This window comes from Salmo salar, chromosome 28 (assembly GCF_965601325.2).
Source record: "Salmo salar chromosome 28, fSalSal1, whole genome shotgun sequence".
In the NCBI taxonomy this organism is placed as follows: Eukaryota; Metazoa; Chordata; class Actinopteri; order Salmoniformes; family Salmonidae; genus Salmo; species Salmo salar.
Window position 1 is genome coordinate 12,326,379 of NC_138318.1, and position 18,720 is coordinate 12,345,098.

At 39.8% G+C, this 18,720-nt stretch overlaps 1 protein-coding gene across 4 annotated transcripts in view; it reads left to right on the top strand.

Moving 5' to 3' along the window:
• ca10a (carbonic anhydrase 10 (inactive)a) overlaps window positions 1–18,720 on the top strand; it is a 321,449-nt gene that overhangs the window by 45,552 nt on the left and 257,177 nt on the right. The gene's annotated exons all lie outside the window — the stretch shown is intronic.

Consider the following 18,720-nt stretch of genomic DNA (forward strand, 5'->3'; position numbering starts at 1 on the left):
CATTTTTTATGGAATATCTACATAGGGGTACAGAGGCCCATTATCAGCAACCAATGGCATGTTGTGTTAGCTAATCCAAGTTTATCATTTTAAAAAGATAATTGATCATTAGAAAACCCTTTTGCAATTATGTTAGCACAGCTGAAAACTGTTGTGCTAATTAAAGTAGCAATAAAACTGTCCTTTAGACTAGTTGAGTATCTGGAGCATCAGCATTTGTGGGTTCCATCACAGGCTCAAAATGCCCAGAAACAAACACCTTTCTTCTGAAACTCTCCAGTCTATTCTTGTTCTGAGATGTGAGAAATTGCCAAGAAACTGAAGATCTTAGACAACGCTGAGTGTTCTATTCCCTTCACAGAACAACGCAAATTGTCTCTAACCAGAATAGAAAGATGAGTGGGAGGCCCCTGTGCACAACTGAGCAAGAGGACAAGTACATTAGAGTGTCTAGTTTGAGAAAGAGATGCCTCATAAGTCCTCAACTGGCATCTTCATTAAATAGTACCTGCAAAACACCAGTCTCAACATCAACAGTGAAGAGGTGACTCCGGGATGCTGGCCTTCTAGGCAGAGTTCCTCTGTCCAGTGTCTGTGTTCTTTTGCCTATCCTAATGTTTTATTTTTATTGGCCAGTCTGAGATATGGCTTTTTCTTTGCAACTTAGTAGCCTACTCCCGACTGGTCACGTTGTACAGCACCATATTTTCCTGACGGAAACCCTGAGGGTTTTGTTTTTTGTTTTTCTTGGAATAGAAATACCATAATATTAATCAAATTAATTAAGCAACATTTCTTAAAATCATTCCCATATGCTATGTTCTTACAAAAAAAGGTTTTAAATTCTCTAGTGCAGCCAATATTAAAAACAATCAAATGCTTCTCAAAGGTGCCCTCTGGTGGTCAAACTAGCACTAACTAGCATTAATGGCAACAATGGCTGACACTTAAATAACGTGCCATAGAATTATGCGGCAGCCCGCAAGCTGTGCTGCAGTACTACGCAACTTTTAAAGGAAGAACCACTGAATCTAAGCCTATATGTAGGAACGAAAGCACGTATTGTCAGAAATGTATAATATCTGTAGTCATTACCTGATCATATATGTATCCGTCTAAAAAAATGAATCATAATTTCAATAGAAATCTTTACATGATATATGAATCATAGATATTTTAATTTTCATCGTGTCTGATCAAAAATGGGCTGAATCCAACTCATGAAATGTCCTGCACTAAAATAGTTTTACCTTTTCAGGTGCTGAAAATCATTGTTCTTTTTCACATGAAGGTGAACTATCTGAGCATACATTTGCACCATATTCAGAAGTAGGCTACAAAAGGCACGTACATCTAAACGTCATATTTAATCCAAGTTGCTATTTCCAAAGCACATGTCTGCTTTTACTGTTTTAAAAATGCAGCATAGCAAATCCAGAGCTCAAATCACCACACGTGTTTTCTGTAAAGATGCAAATGTAGCCCAATCTTTGGGAAAACATTTTCTAGATATTTAACAGAAAATGTAGCACGCCCTTAATACACATGCCTGCCCCGTTTGTTATTATGGACGATGCGATGGGGGCGGATTGGGTCGTTAGCTGCGGTCCCTCGCAGTCCAGACCCAACTTGGTGGTACTGTGATCCACTTCAAACTTTCAATGCATAAATCATGAATCAAAATTGTGGCAATATTGCAAGAAAAATATAGTTTTATAGTTTAGTATATTTCAATTAACCATACCACAAGGTATCTACTCTACCTGCTTCATTCATGATGAGAAAGCTAACTGGAAACTTGCTAGCTAATTATCTTATATTAAGCTCTAAAAGCTTAATCCGTTGGGGGGGTCTACTAAGTTAACATATGGAATTGTTTTAAAATGGCCATAGCATGGATCATTTAGCTTCTTGATATAAAAAGTAATAAGGTTTTGAAGTGTCTGTCCTATATCTAGGAGATATAAAAAAAAGCTCAGGAAATAATGTATATATTGTTTTTTGGACACACATTCTTGGGCACAAAACTACCTCCATACCTCCATTCATTTGTATGGGTTACCTTCAGACGAGTCCCGTGACACTTGTGGGGGTTGTAGAACAGAACTGAGAACACCATCATGTTCGTGAGAGTCTCTTGTCTCCTGTTTGTAGCCCAAATGGTTTGGACGCTGCAGACAAAAGTTGGCACATCAACGTTACCGACTTCAGATGAGTCCCGTGGTGCTTGTGGGGGTCGTAGAGCAAAACGGAGAACACCATCATGTTTGTCTCATCTGTCCATAGAGTGGTCATATTAGTTCGGATGTTACAGAATTTTCGGGAAGTCTCATGATCTGACAAACACAACTGTAGCTCGGCCACCTTCTACCGCAGCAGCGGAAGTCCGACATAGGTGGATGCAGTGGATTGAGACGCATCCCATTCAAAACCAGATGACTCTAGCTTAAACTGATGGATTTTGATGGGGATTGTTTTATTATGTTACTTAGATTGACGCGCGGATACGTCAATAGACTCTTAATTAAGCAGTAACACAAAATAAACTTTTTATTTAGTCAATCAAAATGCATATCAAGATCATGATTTGGCCTTTTGCCAAAAGCATATGCATTGTATTTTTGCTGATAAAATATGCTATGTAGGCCTTCTGTCAGGATTTGTCTTCAGATATAGAAAAATAAGAGTCCATATCCGGCCATACCATGACTGATATCCGGAGGAAATCCAAAAATGTTATGTGCATGATAGAAAAATATGGATTGCATATTTGTCAAATTATTAAGCATGTTCTGAAAACTCAGAAATGCATCAGAAATTGTCCTTATTTTCAGCATATCAAAAATCATACCAAGATCTGGATATGAACCTCAACCAAGAGATGCGTATCTGGACTCAATATACAGTAGTTTCGTATCTTTAATGTGCTGAGAAAACACAGTTATGCTATGTATTTGTTAACATGAAGAGAGAAAATAGGATGTTACATATCTCAGGATATCGAATTAGTCCATATCCGGCCATAGGAAATGTCCATGTGTGATATTCGGAGTAATTCCAATATATGTCTAAAATACACATCTGGATTCAGAATTGGTCAGGATATATAAGGGCACAAGGCGAAACCCAGATGCAGATGGTTAGAGTCCAAGATTACATTTGTTTATTTGTTTATTAACAATCCAAAAGGGGTAGGCAAGAGAATGGTCATGGACAGGCAAAAGGTCAAAACCAGGACAGAGTTCCAGAGATCCAGAATGGCAGGCAGGCTCGAGGTCAGGGCAGGCAGAATGGTCAAGCAGGCCGGAATGGAGTCCAGAAAAATAGGCAAAGGTCAAAACTGGGAGGACTAGTAAAAGAGAATAGAAAAGCAGGAGCATGGGAAAAACACGCTGGTTGACTTGAACATACAAGACGAACTGGCACAGAGAGACAGGAAACACAGGGATAAATACACCAGGGAAAATAAGCGACACCTGGAGGGGGTGGAGACAATCACAAGGACAAGTAAAACAGATCAGGGCATGACAGGATATGGTGCATATCCACAAAACTCCAAATATGCATTGGAAATGGTCTGTCTGTATTCTCTAGAACGGCAATTCCCAAACTGGGGCACACATTGCCGTCGGGGGTACGCCAAATAAAAATGTGATTCACATTTTCAAACAGTCCATTTAGATTTTCCGAAGGGGCTATACATTTGGATTATGTTTTTTGCTCGCCTGAGTAGCCTTGTTTCACTGCCAAAAATAACATGAAACCATCTAGTGTTCAGCTAAATAACAACACAATGTCAAATACAGGTAGCCTAGTCAAATAATGAACATCCAATCATATTAACCATTACTCTTGCGTGGGAATACCACTAATGGTCTGAATGTAGCCAAACGCAGCTGCTACTCATTCCGTTTGCTCGAAAATGGATAAATGGTTAAAAAAAGTCCCACGTCCATAGAGACACATACTAACAGCAGTACTACACCTGCACCTGTCGATGACACAAGTTGTTCTGCTTCCACGAGCACATCCAATGCCAGCATCAGTAATTCTACATTTGTTGCTAGCCCAGCTAGCATGGACACTGACAGTTGTGAATCTGATGCAGCCGAAGAGCTACTGCACCCTTACCCGGGAAAGCATCGAACAACAGACAGGGATGTTGGACCATCAAAGAGGTGCAAATATGATTTACATTTACATTTTAGTCATTTAGCAGACGCTCTTATCCAGAGCGACTTACATTGCATGCATTTTTTTTTCTTCCCCGTACTGATGAACGTACTTTGGTGCGAAAAGTGAAAATCAATCCCAGAACAACCGCAAAGGACCTTGTGAAGATGCTGGAGGAAACAGGTACAAAACTATCTATGATCAGAACTACATTGATTTGGGGTTCACTTATATTTGGAGTACTGCCTTTCCTCAACCACAGTGTGTTATAAAAGTACTATCTCACAACTCAATGAAACCTTCACTCTTGCGCAGACATTTAGAAACGAAACATGCCAATTTGAACAATAAGCCACAGGATTTTTTTGAGCGAGAATTAAGATGACTTTTGAGTAGTAAGACATGTATAAAAGCAACAGATACCATTAATAAGAAGGGGCTAGAAGCGTCTTATATGGTGAGCTACTGAGTGGCTAGGACAGGCAAGCCCCATACTATTATGGAGGATTGTTTTGTATTTTTTATTTTTTATTATTTGTCACAAAATACACAAGGAAGGGGTAACATTAAAGTATTACAACATGAAGGACAAACAATACAGCATCAAGACACTATCAAACATGTATCAGTCTTTCCGCAACAGAGCCATCCTTATGTGTCCGGGTGCGTGTGCATGATAGTGATATAAAATATATGTCATAGTTTCCTTTTTTATAATCACAATCTTGTGAAACCCGAACCCTCCAAGATTCCCCCACAGTTCCCCAATAGCTGTTCCTCAACCATTCGAGACCCCTCCCACAGTCCCGTCCCCCCCGGAAGAAAAAAAATAAAAAATACAATTAATTCCATTCCCCACCCCCAAGAAACCCCCAATGCACCAACAACCAAGAGAATGAACTAAAGAAAAAAAGGAAAAGACAGAAGAAAACAACAATGCCCCAAAACATTTTTTGAATAATTAAAACAAAGGACATCAAGGACAACTGAAATCATAACAGCAATGCCTACTGTATATGTTTGTGTGCATGTCTGGCACTATTACATGTATGTGTGTGTTATTGTATGTGTTAATTGGAATGAGAGTGTGTGTATTTGCATATGTACAAACACCTGCACAGCATCAGCCTCAGGCAAACCGGCATTAGTTGTAAAAACACTGCCACTTAGTGTCATTCAAATGTACTTTTATTATGTTTTATTTTGACTTTTTTTCCCCCTTTATCTTTTGACCATCATTCTCTCTCTCACACAGCAACTCCACTCCCACTTGTCTCCGATTCCACATACCAACCCTCAGCTTCCCTCAGCCCATCCCATCTATCTCTGCTGGTCACCCACTTTGTGTTTTTACGCAAGACATATCTTTCAACTATGCTATGATGTTTAACGTACAATTTCAATCTATCTAATCAAATAGAATCTACAGATTGCGTGTTGAAGATAAATATTTTTACTAAGAGTATTAGTAATTGACTGACCAGGTCTCTCCAGATCTCCTAACAGTACTATTTCTAGGTGTCACACAAATAGATATGCAGGAGGGGTGAAGTCAGGCGCAGGAGACTCAAGTACGTGGACACACGTTTAATAAAACAACAGTCCACAACGCCGAACAAACAAGGCAGGGTAAATCAATTCCCTCGAAGACTAAACAGTCCTGGAACGAGTCGGGATGCAGCCCAGCAACCCTAATGCCCAAAAATGCGTAACGGCCTGAGAAACGATAAATCCCCAACATACAATCACTGACACAAAACAATCCCGCACAACCCCAAACAAAAACAGACTAAATACCCCACTAATTACTAAACACAAAACAGGTGCTCACCTACACAGACATTACCAAAATAAACAGAAAAGGAGATCGGTGGCAGCTAGTAGGCCGGCGACAACGACCGCCGAACGCCGCCCGAACGGGGAGAGGCGCCACCTTCTGTGGACGTTGTGACACTAGGGTCAATTTTAGATCAATGCTATGCATTTTCAGCCATTCCTGAACCTGAGACCAGAAACAGGCTACCTGAGGGCAATACCAAAATAAATGGTCTATTGATTCTGTATCCTCACAACACAATCTGCAGAGCTTCGATGATTTTATGCCCCAAATATTCAACATTTTGTTGGTGGCAAGAATTATATATAATAATTTTAGCTGAAAAGTACGAAGTCTTGAATCTTGCGTTGTTTTATATATCAACTCATACACCCTGTACCATGGAATTGGTACTTCAAAAATCTCTTCCCAACTATTTTGCAATCTGTATGGCACAGTTGTCAACATCCTGGTCCTCAAATGAAACTGGTATACTTTCCTATTTATGCTATTTTTATTCCTACGCCAGTTTTGATTCTTTATATTGGGCAGACAGACCAGTTCCCTACGTCCTCCCGCTGACACCCTCCTCCTCCATTTTTGGGGCAGTGCTGTAATCAATTGGTTGTACTCTTGGATTGAGCAGACCTTCCCTTACAATTCTGATAACTCCATGAAGGACATAACTCTACCATTACAATTTACAATATCATTTAAGAACAAAATACCCTTTTCAAACATTTTCCCATAAATGCGGGTATTTTATTAACCAGCACATTTGAGTTCAGCCATTACATTTGTTGTAATATTTGATCTATCTTTTCAGGGGGGTGAAATTGAAATTGTAGCCAGCTCTGCAATGCTTGTTTGAAAAATACAGACACTTTGAAAAAAGTATCATTTTCAATTAATCGAAAATGAGACATGGCAATCTGCACAAAGGCAAAAAGGCCATTGGATGAGCTTTTCTTATTAATCTACTTGAGAACCATTTAGGGTTGAAATATAACTTTTGAATGAGTGAAGCTTTTAGAGAGAAGTTTAGTGCTTTTATATTTAATAATCTCAAACCACCCAATTCATATTCATTATATAGATAGGCTCGTTTTATTTTGTCTGGTTTAGCGTCCCAGATAAAGCAAAATATATTTTGCTCATATGATTTGAAAAACGAATCATCAGGAGTAGGCACAGCCATAAGTAAGTAAGTAAACTGAGATATGATTAAGGAGTTAATCAGGGCAATTTTTCCATAAATAGACAGGTATTTACCTCTCCATGGTTGCAGGATCTTGTCTATTTTTACAAGTTTTCTATTGAAATTCATTGTGGAGAGCTTATTTATATATTTTGTGATATGAATACGGAGTATGTCTACTTCACCATCAGCCCATTTTATAGGTAAGCTGCAAGGTAATGTAAAAGTTGTATTTTCTAAGGGTCCAATACATAATATTGTACACTTATCATAATTAGGTTTTAGTCCAGAGAGTACAGAAAAGTTATCTAGATCTTTAATGAGACATTGCAGGGATCTAGCTTGCGGACTTAACATAAAACCTGAGTCATCGGCATACATGGACACCTTTGTTTTTAAGCCTTGGATTTCTAATCCTCTAATGTTGTTATTGGATCTGATTTTAATAGCTAGCATTTCGATGGCCATAACGAATAGATATGGTGACAGCGGACACCCTTGTTTAACTCCTCTTGACAATTCAAAACTCTCTGAGAAGTAGCCGTTATTTACTATTTTACACCTGGGGTTGCTAAACATAATTTTTTACCCATTTTATTGAAAAAATCCAGGAATCTATAAATAAAATCCAGTCTTACTTTATGAAATGCCTTTATCAAATGCCTTTATCCAAATCCTCTATAAATACCATTCCTGGCTTTTTATATGTTTCATGATGTTCTATTATTTCTAGTAGTTGTCGTATATTATCTCCAATGTATCGTCCATGTAAAAAACCTGTCTGATCAGGATGAACAATACCTGGTAAAACCCTTTTAATTCTGAGTGCTATGCATTTTGCTAGTATTTTTGCATCACAGCATTGAAGTGTAAGGGGCCTCCAGTTTTTTAGATAGACCGGGTCTTTATATTTGCCATCTGGGTCTTGTTTTAATAATAGAGAAATCAGACCTTCCTGCTGAGTACCTGACAGACTACCATTTCTATAGGAGTACTTAAAACAATCTAACAATGGAGCTTTTAGTATATCAAAAAATACTTGATATACCTCTACCGGTATGCCATCAAGCCCTGGGGTTTTTCCAGACTGAAAGCATTTAATAGCCTCAAAAAGTTCTCCCTCTGTAATTTGGCCTTTGCGCTAAACTTTCTGTACATTTGTTAATTTTCCATTTTTTATATTATTTGGAAAGAATTCCTTACCGTAATCTTCTTTCAGTGGGAGAGGATGAGACAGAAAAGAGAATATCTGCCTAAAATAATTAGCTTCCTCTTTTAAAATATCATTCGGAGAATCATAGATGACTCCGTCTTCAGTAACGAGTTTCTGCAAATTATTTTTATTGGCGTTCCTGTATTGGAGATTCAGGAAGAATTTTGTGAATTTTTCTCCATATTCCATCCAGTTTGCTTTATTTTTGTAATAGATTACATTAGATCGTTCTTGAAAAAGTTCCTCAAGTTTTTTTGTTTTTCCTTTAGCTTATTTTGTATCTCTGTAGTATTGTTTTTATTGCTATCTACCTGTACTATTAGTTCCCATGTTAGTGTTGTTTCTTTAGCCAGAAACTGCTTTTTTATTATTGATGAATATTGAATTGAATGACCCCTGAAGGTACATATAAAGGTATCCCAAACAATAAGGGGATTTGCTGAACCTATATTATATTGGAAAAATTCAGTCTTAGTTAAAAATAAGTTGTCCTCCAGTAAACTTTGATTAAATTTCCAATATCCCCATCCACGTGGAAAATCTATAAGAGTTATGTGAATGCCAATTAGATGATGATCCGATCGCATTCTGTCTCCTATTAAAACTTTTTATCCTTTGATGCAAGAGAGAAAGAGACAAGAAAGTAGTCAAGACGACTAGTTTGATTAAGTCTCCTCCATGTATATCTCACTAGGTCGGGGGTTTTTAGTCTCCAAATGTCCACTATTTCTAATGTGTCCATAATATTTGTGATTTCCTTAAGGGCACGGTGATGATTGTTTGTAGAGTGATTACCTTTACGGTCCATTGAGGGACTGTGTTATAGTCTCCTACCATAATGATTAGATCATTTGTTGCCAGTAAGTTCAATAAATTGGTATAAATGTTTTCGAAGAAGTGTGGATCATCCTGATTTGGACCATATATATTAATGAGCCAAATCTCTATCATATTCAAAAGGATCCACCTTCCTTGCGAATCATTCCTGATTATTTGCACATTCAGATCCACATTTTTGTTAATTAATATCATCACCCCCTTTGAGTTCCTTTGTCCATGACAGAAAATGATTTCACCACCCCATTCCTTTTCCCACGCAACTTCATCTAAGGATGTAGAATGAGTTTCCTGTAAACAGTATATGTTATATTCCTTTCCTTTTAGCCATGTAAAGACAGATTTTTTTTAATAATCTGCCAAACCGTTACAATTATAACTAGCTATACTTATTTCACCCCTTACCATAACCAGATACTATTCTCAGGCTAAATTGACCATAATTAGTGCTTGTAAAGTTACTGCTATCAGAGGTATTATGAATGTCAAAACTAGAGATTTCAAATGTCTGATATTTAGAATTCAAGAAATAGGTTCTAGCAATATATTTTTTATTCCCTTGCCTGTTTGCCTGTGAGCCAATGCCACAGATGTTAGAAAATTGAGACAAATGATGTGTGTCACAAATCTGAGTAGGTTGATGTGTACGATATTGGATATGATATAATGAGAGTGTGTATGATGTCTGTATAAGAGTAAGACTATAATGTGTGATGTCCAAATAAATAATAACTCTTCCAATTTGCATGTTTGAGTGTCTATGTGTGTAACATGTAGGGTGTATAGCCTTAATATTCATAATTGTAATCCATATCGTATCACCATCATAGTTGCATCATAGTTACCTTTAACATCATTGAAAAACACATCCCAGCATTTCAATAGCAATTGACGTTTCACATGATCATGAAAGAGACCTTGCATTACTCAAGAGATAGCTTCACTACAGTACAAATGTATTCCGTACAATATGTTATTATTCCCCAATGCCCATATTTTGATATATTCCCCTTGCTTGATGTAAACATATATAAACTTGTAGACAAATACATTAAAAAAAATAGACAAACAATAAACACATTAAATTATAAAACAGTTCTCGACAATAGAGAGAGAGAGAAAAGAGAGAAAGTGAGAGAAGAGAGCGAGATCAGGTGTGTGTGTGTATAAGTCTGTATGTGTAAGCAAGCATGTAGTTGAGTACGTGTGTGTTCATATCCACTTCATAATGTTCTGATATTTTCAACAGTTCCCATACCTTCTTTTTTTTTCGTAACCTGAAGTCCCTGTAGAATTTAGTACAGCCACGGTGATATGGAGCTGTCTCGGAATAGCTGTCCATCTATAAAGAGTTTGTCCACAATGATAAAGGCACGCCTACCATCCATCCTTTGTTGTCTTTGTACCGGATACAGTCTCTTACGACGTTCGTTTATCTCCTTTGGAAATTGGTCATTGAGACCGAATTTGGTCCCTTTAAGCTCCCTTCCTCTGCATTTGATCAGCTCCTTTTGTTGGTAGTGTTCAAATTTTGCGATGATCGGTCAGGGACCCTTGGTCTTGTCGCTCCGAGCTCCAAGTCTGTGTACTCGGTGGAAAGCCACCTTGTTTACAGTCTCTATAGGAAGTTTAAATGCGGATTTCATGAATTCTCTGATCGCGCCCTCAGGATTATTGGATGCGTCCTCATTTTTCACGCATGCAACGACTTTGTATGTCTAGTAATGTCTCCTTCATCACCCTGTTTTCCCTGAGTAGACAATCCATGTTGGAATCATGTATTTTTACCTTGGCTGTGAGTGTCTTGTTTTCTCTTTGGAGCTTGAGAATTTCCCTCAGCCCTGCTACCTCTTCACACAACTTTTCCATTGTTGCATGGATTCCAGACAGAGCACTAGTCTCTACCTCAATGGTAAGTAAATCCTCCGTGTCTGTAAATTCATCTGTTTTTCTTTTTTTGTCGGGTTAAAGTTATTTTGTGAGGTGGTCGAATCTTTCCACGAAGGAGTATGTTGTTCCTCCATAGCGTAAAGCTGTTGGTACTCGTCGATTTCCCTCAGGATCTGCTTGGTATCCAGATTGGCTCTATACTGCAACCAGTTGTTTTACGAAAAGATAACAATGAGTCTTTCCTATGACGACAGGTGTCTGTAGTACAGCCAGCCACCACTCGCGGAATCCACGCAAAAAAAAAGGAACACAAACTTGCAGTCCCAGCCGTAAAGGCTAACCGCGTTGTGGAATCCTTAGTAACAAAACTTTAGTTCGGATTAAAATCGATTTCATCAAACAGTTTTAATGTACACAACAAACCGAGTGTAGATAGTACAGTGTCCTGTTGCGCGCTCTGATGACGTCTCTTTCTCGTAAGCTCGTTTTTATTGTGGAGGACTTAATTCTTCCTGCTGCTGTGGATATGCCTGGGACAATGCTGGGGGAAAAGGAGCAAAAAAACTATACAGACAATGCCTTCATCAAACAACACTGTTTCATGACGCATCTGTGACATGGCAGGAGATGTTTTGAAACAATTACTGTTTCGCATACAATCCAGTGAATTCTATGCGTTACATCTGGATGAGTCAACAGACGTGGTGGGCCTGGCACAGCTCATGGTATATGTCCGTTACGTTTATGGGGGGTCAAGACATCCTCCACTGGAAACAACAAGAGAGGATATTAAGTACTGGACAGCTTTGTGACATCAAATGGACTTTAGTGGTCAAGATGTGTTGCTATCTGTACTGATGGCACAAAAGCCATGACAGGGAGACATAGTGGAGTGGTAACGTGTGTGCGAGCAGTTGCTCCCCACGCTACTTTGGTACACTGCAGCATCCACCAGGAGGCTCTTGCTGCCAAGGGAATACCTGACAGCTTGAAAGGCATTTTGGACACTACAGTGAAAATGGTTAACTTTGTTAAAGCAAGGCCCCTGAACTCTCGTGTATTTTCTGCATTATGCAATGATATGGGCAGCGACCATGTAACGCTTTTACAACATACAGAAGTGCGCTGGTTATCAAGGGACAAAGTATTGACACGTTTTTTTAAATTGAGAGACGAACTTAAAGGTTTCTTTACTGACCATAATTTTAATTTGCTTGACTGCTTGCACGATGATGAGTTTCTCACATGACTGGCCTATTTGGGTGACATTTTTTGTCGCCTGAATGATCTGAATCTAGGATTACAGGGACTCTCCGCAACTATATTCAATGTGCGGGACAAAATTGAGGCTATGATTAGTAAGTTGGAGCTCTTCTCTGTCTGCATTAACAAGGACAACACGCAGGTCTTTCCATCATTGCATGATTTTTGTGTGCAAATGGACTCAAGCTTACAGACAATGTTAAATGTGATATAGCGAAGCACCTAAGGGAGCTGGGTGAACAATTACGCAGGTACTTACCTGAAATTGACGACACAAACACCTGGATTCGTTATCCCTTTCATGCCCTGTCCCCAGTCCACTTACCGATATCTGAACAAGAGAGCCTCATCGAAATTGCGGTTCTGTGAAAATTACATTTAATCAGAAGCCACTGACAGATTTCTGGATAGGGCTGCGCTCAGAGTTTCTTACCTTGGCAAATCGCGCTGTTAAGACACTGATGCCCTTTGCAACCACATACCTATGTGAGAGTGGACTGTGTGTGTAAAATCATTTAAGACTGAGACGTTCTCCAATACAACCCAACATTGCAGAGTTGTGTGCTTCCTTTCAAGCATACCCTTCTCATTAACCTGTGGTGAGTTATTCACAATTTTTGATGAACAAATAAGGTTTTATAGGTAAGATGGCAAAATAAAGAGCAAAATTATAGATTTTTATTATATTATTATTTGTGCCCTGGTCCTATAAGAGCTCTTTGTCACTTCCCACGAGCCGGGTTGTGACAAAAACTCACACTCATTCTTATGTCTAATAAATGTATCGTATTTTGTGTGTGTGGCAGGCTTACAATGATGGCATAAAACAACATTTGAGTGTGCGCTGACCCTGGTGCTAGAGGGGTTAAGCAGCTGAGACTTGAATGTTTGAAAGGGTACGGGACTATAAAAAGTTTGGTAACCGCTGTTCTAGAATATCAAAAACGTGTCCTGTAAAGATATCCCCTGATATCGACCCTTTTCACCCAGTGTTGGCTTGATTGAGAGTGTCAGGGGCCCATCCATCGAGCGGATGGGCCTCTGACACACACACACACACACACACACACACACACACACACACACACACACACACACACACACACACAGCTGCGGCCATTATAGGGCCCCACAAACAGGAGCGGGGTCAGAGATAATTGTCTCATAAGTTAGTATGCACAGCTGTCGGCAAGGTCAAGTTTCATTTATGGATGGACGGGTGTCGCTATTGTCTCACTCTGCTCAGCTTCCTCTCTCTCTCTCTCTCTCTCTCTCTCTCTCTCTCTCTCTCTCTGTATCTCTGTATCTCTCTCTCTCTCTGTATCGCTCTCTCTCTCTGTATCTCTCTCTATCTGTATCGCTCTCTCTCTCTGTATCTCTCCCTCTCTCTGTATCTCCCTCTCTCCATCTCCTCCTGTCTATCTCTCTCTCTCTCTCTCTCTCTCTCTCTCTCTCTCTCTCTCTCTCTCTCTCTCTCTCTCTCTCTCTCTCTCTCTCTCTCTCTCTCTATATATATATATATATATATATATATATATATCTCCATATATATATAGAATCTCCCTCCCTCCCTCCCTCCCTCCCTCCCTCCCTCCCTCCCTCCCTCCCTCCCTCCCTCCCTCCCTCCCTCCCTCCCTCCCTCCCTCCCTCCCTCCCTCCCTCCCTCCCTCCCTCCCTCCCTCCCTCCCTCCCTCCCTCCCTCCCTCCCTCCCTCCTCCTGTCTATCCTACCCCCTCTCTCTCGATCTCCCTTCTTTCTCTGTCTCTCTGTGTGTCTTTTTCTGCATGGCTGAGCAGGTGGATTGCAAGTGCATTTTGCTGAATATTATTGGTAGAGTTTGACAATTATATGAAAATGAATTGTTTATTTACAGAGTCTACTTGTGTTTATAGGTGGTTGGTAGGGCTAGGCCGGGGTAGGCCGCACACACAGAGATGCATGGGTATGGAAAGCACGTAGCTAACGATGTCTCAGTTCTGAACAATAGACAATGTTCAATTATCAGGTTATTGGAGTTGATCAGCCATACTTCTTTACGGACCAGTTTACTGAAAACCTGTCACCAGTCATTTGAAACAACTGAACATTTAGTTAGTCATTGTCTTGCATTGGAAGTTTATTTGGTTAGTTTAACCCTGTAAAGCAGGGGTAGGCAACTAGATTCAGCCACGGGATGATTTTTGTCGGAGCGGATGGTCGGGGGCAGGAACATAATTATAATACGTTGTACACTGCAAATTGACCACAACTAGCCTAAAAGGGCAAAAAATTATGATCATATCATACCTTGAATTACATTGAGATAGAATCACAGAGAACAGATTCTTGAGAACAGAGTTCCTAAATTAAACAATTATTTAGCTAAATTCCTGGTGATTTTACAGTGTTTTCTTTAACCAAAAATATCTATATATTTTTGTATTTATTATTAGAATAATTTCTTGATAAAAACTTTAGGGAGCCAAAAGAAAATCAGTTGCGGACCGGTTTTGGCCAATGGGCCGCCTGTTGCCCACCCTTGGTATAAAGGTTTCTAGTTTTAATTACATAGAGCATAGATTAATTACGTTAATGACTCCTGTCAGTCTACTGATCATCTTGACGGGAGAAGGATATTGGCCCTATATTGACACATGACCTTGCTTGATTGATTGCTTGGAGTCTGGATGGATCCTGATGTGAATACTGACACATTAGCTTTCAGCATCTAAACTACAAATTACTGCTGCGCCTCATTCTACCATATATGATCATCACTGTTCTGGGTTCAGCTAGGGGCAGGTGAAATTAACAGTGATCTATCATTTTGCCATATGCATCCCCCCATCCCTCCCTCCCTTCCTCCATCCCATCCCTTCCTTCCCTCAGAGTGCCGTCTGCATATCCTTTTATAGATTGGAAGCATTTCCTTTTTGCTGATGCCAGTAAGTGTGTTTCGGGGCCACAGCCAAGCAGTGTGGGAAATGGAACATAACTTTTCTGCTGTCCTGCTATCTCGCTCTCTCTCTTTTCTCCCTTTTTTCTCTTTTCTCACTCTCCCACTCTCTCTCTTCAGCTCTCTCTCGCTTTTCTGTCTTTCTCTCTCCCTTCATCCCTCCCTTCTGTCCTGATAATGTTCTCTCCCTCTCTCGCTCTGTTGCTCTGCCACCTCTCCCCTGTCTCGCTGTTACACAGGAAGTGATGATGTCTTGTCTCTAGGCGAGCGCTGCCACAGAATATGGCGGCCAATTGTTCTAGAATTTTTTTAATTATTGCTGTCTGTCTCAGACAGTTCTGAATAATTAACAGGGATAGGCTTGCTCATTATACCCATTAGAAATGACAAAACAAAGAAATCGCTTCAATGTGATGGTTCCATTCCTTCCTCCGTTCAACTGATTGCTTTCACAAGTACAGCTCCCCTAAACAGAGTTGATTCTGAGGAAAATGTTGTCACTAAGTAAATCATTTTTGGCCCAAGATTCAGGCTCTCTGAAAAGTAGCTCTGAATTCAGCAAAATTATTTTATACTTTATGTGTAGACAGGTATCTGTGCCACCTTGTTGCAGCCTGAGAGCTGGAGAGATACAGTTAATGGCTTTATGCAGTATTTCCTGTGGTATCTGCAGCTTATAAGGGGATCATGTCCAGCAGCTTCCTCTAAAGCCCCTCCTTATTATTACTAGGATCCCTAGACCCACACACACATGCATTGACACATACACAGGATGCCACGTTATTGGTTCTTACCCCTGACTGTGTTCTTCCGTGGAAGTTCTACCTTTCGAGACACCTATGGAACAGTGGAGGAGACTCTTATTTACACCTTATAACGTGTTGAATTCACTGCAACAGTGTAGTTATAGCTATGGAAGAATTGGAAGGATTGGTCCTTTGAGCCGGATAGCCATTGTTCAATTGCTATCTGAAACAATTCAATTTTACCCGAACTCTTTTCACTGCAATTGTGTTGCTGTCTCATGATGGGTTTTTGGTGGTGACTAAATGGAGAGTAAAACTAATTATATTGCCGAGAGGCAACACGGACAAGTCGGTTATAATAGGTTATAATAGGGGAAACACTGACTCACTATCGTTCACCTAAGTGCCTGTATTGCAATGTTCAGTGACTCTGGCATCAAGGGTGGTGTTTACTTCCACTTCATTTTACATCGGAAGGGGAAAAGCAATCTATCATTTGGAGAAACCAGTCAGCGGCCAGTCAGGATGGTTAAGATCCATTTTTGGGGGCCGTATGCTGTTCGACACCCGCAGGGAGGTAAAACTTCAGACTTTCTGCCAGACGGGTAGCTGTTGATTGTCCAGTTGATTGCCTGGGAGAAAATAAGGTTTTTGCACTCCTGTGTTCATCCTCTCTATGTAATTGAACCAGTCTCCTGCACCTAGTCTAGCGGTAGGCTAGACCACTCTTCGAAGGGGGTATAAGAACCACCCACCACCCCCTACTTCCATTACGCAGAGGTAAGGCAAGGCAACCTCTAGCCCCTCCATTAAGCCTTGCTTCCCAGTGCAACAGAATGAACAAAACAAGTTGAGGTGTAAAAAGTAGAGGTCGACCGATTTATGATTTTTCAACGCCGATACCGATACCAATTATTGGAGGACCAAAAAAAGCCGATAACGATTAATCGGCTGATTTTTTAATTTTTTTTATTTGTAATAATGACAATTACAACAATACTGAATGAACACTTATTTTAACTTAATATAATACATAAATAAAATCAATTTAGCCTCAAATAAATAATGAAACAAATAATGCAAAAACAAAGTGTTGGAGAAGAAAGTAAAAGTGCACTATGTGCCATGTAAAAAAAGCTAACGTTTAAGTTCCTTGCTCAGAACATGGGAACATATGAAAGCTGGTGGTTCCTTTTAACATGAGTCTTCAAAATTCGCAGGTAAGAAGTTTTAGGTTGTAGTTATTATAGGAATTATAGGACTATTTCTCTCTATACGATTTGTATTTCATATACCTTTGACTATTGGATGTTCTTATAGGCACTTTAGTATTGCCAGTGTAACAGTATAGCTTCCGTCCCTCTCCTCGCTCTTACCTGGGCTCGAACCAGGAACACATCGACAACAGCCACCCTCGAAGCAGCGTTACCCATGTAGAGCAAGGGGAACAACTACTCCAAGTCTCAGAGCGAGTGACGTTTGAAACGCTATTAGTGCGCACCCGCTAACTAGCTAGCCATTTCACATCGGTTACACCAGCCAAATCTTGGGAGTTGACAGGCTTGAAGTCAAACAGCGCAAAGCATTGCGAAGAGCTGCTGGCAAAACGCACGAAAGTGCTGTTTGAATGAATGCTTACGAGCCTGCTTGTGCCTACCACCGCTCAGTCGGACTGCTCTATCAAATCATAGACTTAATTATAATATAATAAACACACAGAAATACAAGCCTTAGGTCATTAATATGGTCGAATCTGGAAACTATCATCTCGAAAACAAAACGTTTTTTCTTTCAGTGAAATACGGAACCGGTCCATATTTTATCTAACGGGTGGCATCCCTAAGTCTAAATATTCCTGTTACATTGCACAACCTTCAATGGTATGTCATAATTACGTAAAATTCTGGCAAATTAGTTCGCAGCGAGCAAGGCAATGAACGCAAGAGCAGTGACACAATTTCATGTTAGCAGGCAATATTAACTAAATATGCAGGTTTAAAAATATATACTTGTGTATTGATTTTAAAGAAAGGCATTGATGTTTATGGTTAGGTACATTGGTGCAACGACAGTGCTTTTTTCGCAAATGCGCTTGTTAAATCATCACCCGTTTGTTGAAGTAGGCTGTGATTCGATGAGAAATTAACGGGCACCGCATCGATTATATGCAACGCAGGACACATTAGATAAACTAGTATTATCATCAACCATGTGTAGTTAACTAGTGATTATGTTAAGATTGATCGTTTTTTATAAGATACGTTTAATGCTAGCTTGCAACTTATCTTGGCTTCTTGCTGCCCTCGCGTAACAGGTAGTCAGCCTGCCATGCAGGCTCCTCATGGAGTGCAATGTAAGGCAGGTGGTTAGAGCGTTGGACTAGTAACCAGAAGGTTGCAAGAACGAATCCCCGAATCCCCCCTGACCAAGGCATTTAACCCCCGTTCCTAGGCCGTCATTGAAAATAAAAATGTGTTCTTAATCTGACTTGCCTAGTTAAATAAAGGTGTAAACATTATTTTTTTTTTAGATAATAAAAAAATCTGCAATTCGGTGGTCAAAAATACCGATTACCGATTGTTATGAAAACTTGAAATCGGCCCTAATTAATCGGCCATTCCGATTAATCGGTCGACCTCTAGTAAAAAT